Consider the following 12,011-nt stretch of genomic DNA (forward strand, 5'->3'; position numbering starts at 1 on the left):
CTTTAGATTGGTTGGGTTACAAGGGCCTTTCCCAGCTGCTCCAGGAACACCCTCCTCTTGTTCCGCTTATCAGGCATCCAGGTAGGGTTGATCTTGTTCCATATCACTCAGGCATTGCATGAGGACATATCAATTACATTATAGAAGATGACCAGGGGCCAGGGGCCAGTCATCCTCCTGCAGCTGTAAGTTCCAATCACTTTGTCCAGGTTGTCCACGCCTCCTTTGTTGTGGTTGTAATCCAGGATGATGGCTGGTTTCCTGTCTTCATTATCACTGATCTCAGCCGTTTTGTGCAGTGTGCTCAGGATGACCACATTCTTGTTCCTCTTTGGGAGGTAAGAAACTAGAGTGGTGGGGTGAAGACAAACTTTGATGAGAAAGCCTCTCTCCCCCTTGTTGGGAGGAGTGCAGGGGGAAGCTCAGGCTTGTTCTGTCTAACTGTGCCATCAAAAGTCATCAAGTTGAAAAAACATAATTTAGTTTTTCTCTGCTGTTAAACATAGTGGCAGGTCGTGTTTTACCCTTAAGACAACACAAGGGTTAATCACACTATGTTTGTCTACTGTTGTGACTTAGATGAAGATCAGATCAAATGACCAATTTATGCAGAAATCCAGGTAATTCCAAAGGGTTCACATACTTTTTCTTGCCACTGTAGATAGATAGATAGATATACACACACAATACATATATATATAAAATATATACAGTACCAATCAAAAGTTTGGACACACCGACACATTCAAGGGTTTATCTTTATATATACTATTTTCTACATTGTAGAATAAAAGTGAAGACATCAAAACTATGAAACAACACATATGGAATCATGTAGTATCCAAAAAAGTGTTAAACAAATCAAAATATATTTTACATTTGAGATTCTTCAAAGTATCCACCCTTTTGTCCCACCTGGAAAAAAGTAACACCTGTCTGAGAATACTGTTCATTGACTACAGCTCAGCATTCAATACAATAGTGCCCACAAAGCTCATCACTAAGCTAAGGATCCTGGGACTAAATACCTCTCTCTGCAACTGGATCCTGGACTTCCTGATGGGCCGCCTCAGGTGGTAAGGGTAGGCAACAACACATCTGCCATGCTGATCCTCAACACTGGGGCCCCTCAGGGGTGCATGCTTAGACCCCTCCTGTACTACCTGTTCACCCACGACTGCGTGGCCAAGCATGACTCCAACACCATCATTAAGTTTGATGACAACGATGAGACAGCCTATAGGGAAGAGGTCAGAGACCTGGCAGTGTGGTGCCAGGACAACAACCTCTCCCTCAATGTGAGCAAGACAAAAGAGCTGATCGTGGACTATAAGAAAAGGGGGACCGAACAGGCCCCCATTAACATTGATGGGACAGAAGTGGAACAGGTTGAGAACCAACAAACTATCATAGTCCTAACACACCAAGACAGTTGTGAAGAGGGCACGACAACACATTTTCCCCCTCAGGAGACTGAAAAGATTTGTCATGGGTCCCCAGATCCTCAGAAAGTTCTACAGCTGCACCATCGACAGCATCCTGACCGGTTGCATCACTGCCTGGTATTGCAACTGCTCGGCAACCAAACATAAGGCGCCCAGTACATCACTGGGGCCAAACTTCCTGACATCCAGGACCTATATACTAGGCGGTGTCAGAGGATGGCCCAACATTTTTTTAAGGACTCCAGTCACCCTAATCATAGACTGTTCTCTCTGCTACCGCACGTCAAGCGGTACCGGAGCGCCAAGTCTAGGAAGAAAAAGCTCCTTGACAGTTTCTACCCCCCATGCCATAAGAACAGTTAATCAAATGGCCACCAGGACTATTTACCCCCTCTTTGTTTTTACACTGCTGCTACTCGCTGTTTATTAACTGTGCATAGTCACTTTACCCCTACCTACATGTACAAATTACCTCGACTGACCTGTACACCCGCACATTGACTTGGTACCGGTACCCCCTGTATTTCGCCTCGTTATTGTTATTTAATTTTCTTGTGTTTCTTTTTGATTTTTGATTTGATATTTTTTCACTTTAGTTTATTTCGTAAATATTTTCTTAACTCTATTTCTTGAACTGCTTTGTTGGTTAAGGGCTTGTCAGTAAGCATTTCATGTTAAAACCTCTTGACGCTAGGGGTCAGATTATTATTATTATTTTTTTAAATAACGTTCCCAAGGTAAACGGACTATTTCTCAGGTCCAGATCGTAGAATATGCATATAAGGATAGAAAACACTCCAAAGTTTCCAAAACTGTCAAAATATTGTCTGTGAGTATCGCTGCAAAGCATATTTTCAAAATCTGACACGATAGGTGGATTAACAACAAGCTAAGCTGTGTTTTGGTACATTTCACTTGTGATTGCATGATTATAAATATTTTTAGTAATATTTTGTGCCCTGCAATTCAGCGGTTGTTTAGGAAAATGATCAAGCTAAAGGGCTCCGTAGCGCAGAGAAGTTTTTAAGGTCTACAACTGTTGTATTCAGCGCATATGACAAATAACATTTGATTTGATTTAAAGATATAACGATATTCAGCCATGGAGAATTGCAAATGTTATGCTAATGCTCTCAATAACATTGCTGCCCTGACATTATCAGGCGCTATCGACAAAGGTCAGTGGGAAAAAGTTGTGATTGACTACTTTCAGGAAGACGATCGTTACCATGCTGACTGACTCTGAAAATGAATCAGACGATGTGAACCAGAGTGACTTGACACAACGGGCCAAGCAATCTGTACAAACAAAACAGAAACGACACAGGACGTCTACCTTAGTTAAAGTGGTTCCAGTCTGCTGTGAAGAGTTCATCCATGTGGAAGAGTCCAGCTACATTTTCTGATATTATGCATTTATAACTTCATCAGGATGTTGTTTTCATTGCAAGTTAAAACTTTCTGTTTGCTATCTACCTGTCGTTAGGTGGATCGCTAGCTCACATTACGTGTATGACCTGTGTAATATTATCTCAGAAAGCCATTTGCATGGCTAGTTATAGCCTAATGTTAACTAGCTAACTAGCTAACATTAAACCTATTTGGTTAACTTTAACTAGCTATGACAATAGTTTTTTATTGGGATTATGGTTGATTGTTTAGCTAGTGTCAGGACATGGCCCTTTCTGGGTATAGATCGTTTATTGGCATTATGGTTCATTGTTTAGCTAGTGTCAGGACATGGCCCTTTCTGGGTATAGATCGTTTATTGGCATTATGGTTCATTGTTTAGCTAGTGTCAGGACATGGCCCTTTCTGGGTATAGATCGTTTATTGGCATTATGGTTCATTGTTTAGCTAGTGTCAGGACATAGCCCTTTCTGGGTATAGATCGTTTATTGGCATTATGGTTCATTGTTTAGCTAGTGTCAGGACATGGCCCTTTCTGGGTATAGATCGTTTATTGGCATTATGGTTCATTGTTTAGCTAGTGTCAGGACATGGCCCTTTCTGGGTATAGATCGTTTATTGGCATTATGGTTCATTGTTTAGCTAGTGTCAGGACATGGCCCTTTCTGGGTATAGATCGTTTATTGGCATTATGGTTCATTGTTTAGCTAGTGTCAGGACATGGCCCTTTCTGGGTATAGATTGTTTATTGGCATTATGGTTCATTGTTTAGCTAGTGTCAGGACATGGCCCTTTCTGGGTATAGATCGTTTATTGGCATTATGGTTCATTGTTTAGCTAGTGTCAGGACATGGCCCTTTCTGGGTATAGATCGTTTATTGGCATTATGGTTCATTGTTTAGCTAGTGTCAGGACATGGCCCTTTCTGGGTATAGATCGTTTATTGGCATTATGGTTGATTGTTTAGCTAGTGTCAGGACATGGCCCTTTCTGGGTATAGATCGTTTATTGGCATTATGGTTGATTGTTTAGCTAGTGTCAGGACATGGCCCTTTCTGGGTATAGATCGTTTATTGGCATTATGGTTCATTGTTTAGCTAGTGTCAGGACATGGCCCTTTCTGGGTATAGATCGTTTATTGGCATTATGGTTCATTGTTTAGCTAGTGTCAGGACATGGCCCTTTCTGGGTATAGATCGTTTATTGGCATTATGGTTGATTGTTTAGCTAGTGTCAGGACATGGCCCTTTCTGGGTATAGATCGTTTATTGGCATTATGGTTGATTGTTTAGCTAGTGTCAGGACATGGCCCTTTCTGGGTATAGATCGTTTATTGGCATTATGGTTCATTGTTTAGCTAGTGTCAGGACATGGCCCTTTCTAGGTATAGATCGTGGCATCCCCCATATCTACTGTGTGATTGAGGAAAAATAATAATTCATTAATTAGAAGACTAATTGATCAGATATGAAAATATCTGAAAAGTTGTATTAGGAAAATTATAACTTTGTAACCTGAAGATTTTCCTTGGTGCCCCGACTTCCTAGTTAATTACATTTACATGATTAGTTTATTCCCGTAAAATTAATTACGGAGAATTGATTTGATAAAACAACAGACTTTACTTTAAAGATGCCAAAGACACGACACTAGCTAGCTAGCTACATATACATTTCCCCAGATGATTACATGACCCATCAAGTTAGCCAGGTGTGTCTGACGGTGATTACGGCTATCTATTTTATAATAATGCCGAAATATTTGTATCTGGAATTTGTCTTTCAGCATCAGTAGAACACGCCTGACTCTCCTCCGTCAGTCATACAAGGAGAATGGTCTAATACCTCCCATCAGAAAGACCTGTAGAACACACCTGTCTCTCCTCCACCAGTCATACAAGGAGAATGGTCTAATACCTCCCATCAGAAAGACCTGTAGAACACACCTGTCTCTCCTCCACCAGTCATACAAGGAGAATGGTCTAATACCTCCATCAGAAAGACCTGTAGAACACACCTGTCTCTCCTCCACCAGTCATACAAGGAGAATGGTCTAATACCTCCCATCAGACCTGTAGAACACACCTGTCTCTCCTCCACCAGTCATACAAGGAGAATGGTCTAATACCTCCCATCAGACCTGTAGAACACACCTGTCTCTCCTCCACCAGTCATACAAGGAGAATGGTCTAATACCACCCATCAGACCTGTAGAACACACCTGACTCTCCTCCACCAGTCATACAAGGAGAATGGTCTAATACCTCCATCAGACCTGTAGAACACACCTGTCTCTCCTCCACCAGTCATACAAGGAGAATGGTCTAATACCTCCCATCAGACCTGTAGAACACACCTGTCTCTCCTCCACCAGTCATACAAGGAGAATGGTCTAATACCTCCCATCAGAAAGACCTGTAGAACACACCTGACTCTCCTCCACCAGTCATACAAGGAGAATGGTCTAATACCTCCCATCAGACCTGTAGAACACACCTGTCTCTCCTCCACCAGTCATACAAGGAGAATGGTCTAATGTCTCCCATCATAAAGACCTGTAGAACACACCTGTCTCTCCTCCACCAGTCATACAAGGAGAATGGTCTAATACCTCCCATCAAAAAGACCTGTAGAACACACCTGTCTCTCCTCCACCAGTCATACAAGGAGAATGGTCTAATACCTCCCATCAGACCTGTAGAACACACCTGTCTCTGCTCCACCAGTCATACAAGGAGAATGGTCTAATACCTCCATCAGAAAGACCTGTAGAACACACCTGTCTCTCCTCCACCAGTCATACAAGGAGAATGGTCTAATGTCTCCCATCATAAAGACCTGTAGAACACACCTGTCTCTCCTCCACCAGTCATACAAGGAGAATGGTCTAATGTCTCCCATCATAAAGACCTGTAGAACACACCTGTCTCTCCTCCACCAGTCATACAAGGAGAATGGTCTAATACCTCCCATCAGATAGACCTGTAGAACACACCTGTCTCTCCTCCACCAGTCATACAAGGAGAATGGTCTAATACCTCCCATCAGACCTGTAGAACACACCTGTCTCTCCTCCACCAGTCATACAAGGAGAATGGTCTAATGCCTCCCATCAGAAAGACCTGTAGAACACACCTGTCTCTCCTCCACCAGTCATACAAGGAGAATGGTTTAATGCCTCCCATCAAAAAAAACTACAGTAGTGACTGATAGTAGGGGTTAGAGGTCAATCCTCTCAGATCTACAGTAGTGACTGATAGTAGGGGTTAGAGGTCAATCTTCTTAGATCTACAGTAGTGACTGATAGTAGGGGTTAGAGGTCAATCCTCTCAGATCTACAGTAGTGACTGATAGTAGGGGTTAGAGGTCAATCCTCTCAGATCTACAGTAGTGACTGAGAGTAGGGGTTAGAGGTCAATCCTGTCAGGTCCACAGTAGTGACTGATAGTAGGGGTTAGGGGTCAATCCTCTCAGAATAACACAGATGAGCAAATGGGAATGGTTGGCTTTAATGGATATGACCCTAGTCCAGGGGTGGGGGGAATGGCAATGAAGAAATATACAGTGGTAGAGGAGGAGGTATAGACAAGATAATCTACTCTCTCTTATGTTTCACCACGTTGTCAGCAGAGCCTTGTGTGTGTGGTCAGAACAGGAAGGAGGAGGAAGGTCTATAACTGGAGATCAGAGAGTCTCACTGAGCAGCAAGACAGGATGGAACTCACACCACTCTACTGGCAGCTCTGTAAGTACCCTCTCTCTCTCTGTGTGTGTGTGTGTGTGTGTGTGTGTGTGTGTGTGTGTGTGTGTGTGTGTGTGTGTGTGTGTGTGTGTGTGTGTGTGTGTGTGTGTGTGTGTGTGTGTGTGTGTGTGTGTGTGTGTGGCTGGTTGGCTGGCTACTCTGTTAGTAGTCTACTGTTTCCTCCTCTAGGGGGGTCAGGGTCTCAGTGTGTCAGAACAGGAAGGAGGAGGAGTACTGTCTATAACTGGAGATCACAGAGTCTCACTCAGCATCAAGACAGGATGGAACTCACACCACTCTACTGGCTACTCTGTAAGTACTCTCTCTCTGTGTGTGTGTGTGTGTGTGTGTGTGTGTGTGTGTGTGTGTGTGTGTGTGTGTGTGTGTGTGTGTGTGTGTGTGTGTGTGTGTGTGTGTGTGTGTGTGTGTGTGTATATGTGTGTGTGTGTGTGTGTGTGTGTGTGTGTGTGTGTGTGTGTGTGTGTGTCGGCAGGTGAGATGGAACATCGTGTGATTATCTGTATGGTTTAATATCTATACAGTTTAATATCTATATAGTTTAACATCTATATAGTTTAACATCTATATGGTTTAATATCTGTACAGTTTAATATCTATATGGTTTAATATCTGTATAGTTTAATATCTGTATAGTTTAATATCTATATAGTTTAATATCTGTATAGTTAAATATCTATATGGTTTAGTATCTATATGGTTTATTATCTATATAGTTTAATATCTGTATATTTTAACGTCTGTATGGTAAATATCTATATAAAGTAGTTTAAAATCTGTATGGGTTAATATCTATATGGTTTAATATCTATATAGTTTAATATCTTTATGGATTAGTATCTATATGGTTAAATATCTATGTGGTTTAATATCTGTGTAGTTTAATATCTATATAGTTCAATATCTGTATGGTTTCATATCAGTATAGTTTAATATCTGTATGGTTTAATATCTATATAGTTTCATATCTGTATAGTTTAATATCTACATAATTTAATATCTATATAGTTAAATATCTATATAATTTAATATCTATATAGTTTAATATCTATATGGTTTAATATCTATATAGTTTAATATCTATATTGTTTTATATCTATTTGGTTTAATATGTGTATGGTTTACTATATGTATGGTTTAACATGAATATAGTTTAATATGTGTATGTTTAAATATCTATATTTTTTAATATCTAAATAGTTTATTATATTGTTTAATATCTATATACATAGATTAGAGGTCGACCGATTATGATTTTTCAACGCCAATACTGGTACCGATTATTGGAGGACCAAAAAAGCCGATACCGATTAATCGGCCGATTATCATTTTTTTTGTAATAATATTGGATGTTCTTATAGGCACTTTGGTATGGCCAGTGTAACAGTATAGCTTCCATCCCTCTCCTCGCTCCTCCCTGGGTTCGAACCAGGAACACAACGACAACAGCCACCCTCGAAGCAGTGTTACCCATGCAGAGCAAGGGGAACAACTACTCCAAGTCTCAGAGCGAGTGACGTTTGAAACGCTATTAGTGCGCACCCTGCTAACTAGTTAGCCATTTCACATCGGTTACACCAGCCTAATCTCGGGAGTTGATAGGCTTGAAGCACAGCGAAGAGCTTCTGGCAAAACACAGGAAAGTGTTGAATGAATGCTTACGAGCCTGCTGCTGCCTACCACCGCTCAGTCAGACTGCTCTATCAAATCATAGACTTAGTTATAACATAATAACACAGAAATACGAGCCTTAGGTCATTAATATGGTCTAATCCGGAAACTATCATCTCGAAATCAAAACGTTTATTATTTCAGTGAAATACGGAACCGTTCCGTATTTTATCTAACGGGTGGCATCCCTAAGTCTAAATATTCCTGTTACATTGCACAACCTTCAATATTATGTCATAATTACATAAAATTCTGGTAAATTAGGCGGCCCAAACTGTTGCATATACACTGACTCTGCGTGCAATGAACGCAAGAGAAGTGACACAATTTCACCTGGTTAATATTTCCTGCTAACCTGGATTTCTTTTAGCTAAATATGCAGGTTTACAAATATATACTTCTGTGTATTGATTTTAAAAAAGGCATTGATGTTTATGGTTCGGTACACATTGGAGCACCGCATCGATTATATGCAACGCAGGACACGCTAGATAAACTAGTAATATCATCAACCATGTGTAGTTAACTAGTGATTATGATTGATTGATTGTTTTTTATAAGATAAGTTTAATGCTAGCTAGCAACTTACCTTGGCTTCTACTGCATTCGCGTAACAGGCAGGCTCCTCGTGGAGTGCAATTTAATCAGGTGGTTAGAGCGTTGGACTAGTTAACTGTAAGGTTGCAAGATTGAATCCCCCGAGCTGACAAGGTAAAAATCTGTCGTTCTGCCCCTGAACAAGGCAGTTAACCCACCGTTCCTAGGCCGTCATTGAAAATAAGAATGTGTTCTTAACTGACTTGCCCTAACCCTAATCCCACCGTACCTTCTCTGCTATGCAATCTGGTTTCCGAGCTGGTCATGGGTGCACCTCAGCCACGCTCAAGGTCCTAAACGATATCATAACCGCCATCGATAAAAGACAATACTGTGTAGCCGTATTCATTGACCTGGCCAATGCTTTCGAATCTGTCAATCACCACATTCTCATCGGCAGACTCAACAGCCTTGGTTTCTCAAATGATTGCCTCGCCTGGTTCACCAACTACTTCTCAGACAGAGTTCAGAGTGTCAAATCGGAGGGCCTGTTGTCCGGACCTCTGGCAGTCTCTATGGGGGTGCCACAGGGTTCAATTCTCGGGCCAACTCTTTTCTCTGTATATATCAATGATGTCGCTCTTTTTGCTAGTGATTCTCTGATCCACCTCTATGCAGATGACACCATTCTGTATACTTCTGGCCCTTCTTTGGACACTGTGTTAAAACTTCTTTAGGATAGGGTGCAGATTTTCACTTAGGGAAAATAGCGTGCCCAATTTCAACTTCGTGCTACTCATCCCCAGAATATAAGATATGCATATTATTAGTAGATTTGGATAGAAAACACTCTGAAGTTTCTAAAACTCTTTGAATCATGTTAACTAACCTCCAGACGAGCTTCAATGCCATACATTTCTCCTTCCGTGGACTCCAACTGCTCTTAAATGCAAGTAAAACTAAATGAATGCTCTTCAAACGATCACAGCCAGCACCTGCCCTCCCGTCCAGCATCACTACTCTGGACGGTTCTGACTTAGAATATTTAAATCAATCAAATGTATTTATGAAGCCCTTCTTATATCAGCTGATGTCACAAAGTGCTGTACAGAAACCCAGCCTAAAACCCCAAACAGCAAGCAATGCAGGTGTAGAAGCACGGTGAATAAGAAAACCTCTCTAGAAAGGCCAGAACCTAGGAAGAAACCTAGAGAGGAAACAGGCTATGAGGGGTGGCCAGTCCTCTTCTGGCTGTGCCGGTTGGAGATTATAACAGAACATGGCCAAGATGTTCAAATGTTCAAAGATAACTAGCAGGGTCAGATAATAATAATCACAATGGTTGTCGAGGGTGCAACAGGTCAGCACCTCAGGAGTAAATGTCAGTTGGCTTTTCATAGCCGATCATTCAGAGTATCTCTACCACTCCTGCTGTCTCTAGAGAGTTGAAAACAGCAGGTCTGGGACAGGTAGCATGTCCAGTGAACAGGTCAGGGTTCCATGTTGACAATTACAAATACCTAGGTGTCTGGTTAGACTGTAAACTCTCCTTCCAAACTCAAATTAAGCATCTCCAATCCAAAATTAAATCTAGAATCGGCGTCCTATTTCGCAACAAAGCATCCTTCACTCACGCCGCCAAACATACCCTCGTAAAACTGACTTTCCTACCAATCCTTGACTTCAGCGATGTCATTTATAAAATAGCCTCCAACACTCTACTCAGCAAATTGGATGCAGTCTATCACAGTGCCATCCGTTTTGTCACCAAAGCCCCATGTACTACCCACCACTGCAACCTGTATGCTCTCGGTGGATGGCCCTCACTTCATATTCGTTGCCAAACCCACTGGCTCCAGGTAATCTATAAGTCTTTGCTAGGTAAAGCCCCGCCTTATCTCAGCTCACTGGTCACCATAGCAGCACCCACCCATAGCAACTACATTTAAGCATCAGCTGTCAGAGCAGCTCACAGATCACTGCACCTGTACATAGCCCATCTGTAAATAGCCCATCCAACTACCTCATCCACATATTGTTATTTATTATTATTTTTTGCTCCTTTGCACCTCAGTATCTCTACTTGCACATTCATCATCTGCACATCTATCACCCCAGTGTTAAATTGCTAAATTGTAATTACTTAGCCACTACGGCCTATTTATGGACTTACCTCCCTAATCTTACCTCATTTGCACACACAGTATATAGATTTTTTTCTATTGTGTTATTGACTGTACGTTTGTTTATTCCATGTGTAACTCTGTGTTGTTGTTTGTGTCGCACTGCTTTGCTTTATCTTGGCCAGGTCGAAGTTGTAAATGAGAACTTGTTCTCAACTGGCCGACCTGGTTAAATAAAGGCGAAATATATATTTTTTTAAAGTGGGGGTAATGGTACTGTAGTCTTGTCACAGCCAGGTCAGCAGGGGGGGTAATGGGACTGTAGTCATGTCTCAGCCAGGTCAGCAGGGGGGGGTAATGGGACTGTATTCATGTATCAGCCATGTCAGCAGGGGGGGGGTAATGGGACTATATTCTTGTCTCAGCCATGTCAGCAGGGGGGGGGTAATGGGACTGTAGTCTTGTCTCAGCCAGGTCAGCAGGGAGGGGGGGGTAATGGGGCTGTAGTCTTGTCTCAGCCAGGTCAGCAGGGGGGGTAATAGGACTTTAGCCTCGTCTCAGCCAGGTCAGCAGGGGGGGAAATGGGACTGTAGCCTCGTCTCAGCCAGGTCAGCAGGGGGGGTAATGGGACTGTAGTCTTGTCTCAGCCAGGTCAGCAGGGGGGGTAATGGGACTGTAGTCTTCTCTCAGCCAGGTCAGCAGGGGGGGTAATGGGACTGTAGCCATGTCTCAGCCAGGTCAGCAGGGGGGTAATGGGACTATAGCCTTGTCTCAGCCAGGTCAGCAGGGGGGGTGATGGGACTGTAGTCATGTCTCAGCCAGGTCAGCAGGGGGGGTAATTGGACTGTAGCCTTGTCTCAGCCAGGTCAGCAGGGGGGGGTAATGGGACTGTAGTCATGTCTCAGCCAGGTCAGCAGGGGGGTAATGGGACTGTAGTCATGTCTCAGCCAGGTCAGCAGGGGGGGGGTAATGGGACTGTAGTCATGTCTCAGCCAGGTCAGCAGGGGGGTAATGGGACTGTAGTCTTGTCTCAGCCAGGTCAGCAGGGGGGGTAATGGGACTGTAG

This window comes from Salvelinus namaycush, unplaced genomic scaffold (assembly GCF_016432855.1).
Source record: "Salvelinus namaycush isolate Seneca unplaced genomic scaffold, SaNama_1.0 Scaffold188, whole genome shotgun sequence".
NCBI classification, from domain to species: Eukaryota; Metazoa; Chordata; class Actinopteri; order Salmoniformes; family Salmonidae; genus Salvelinus; species Salvelinus namaycush.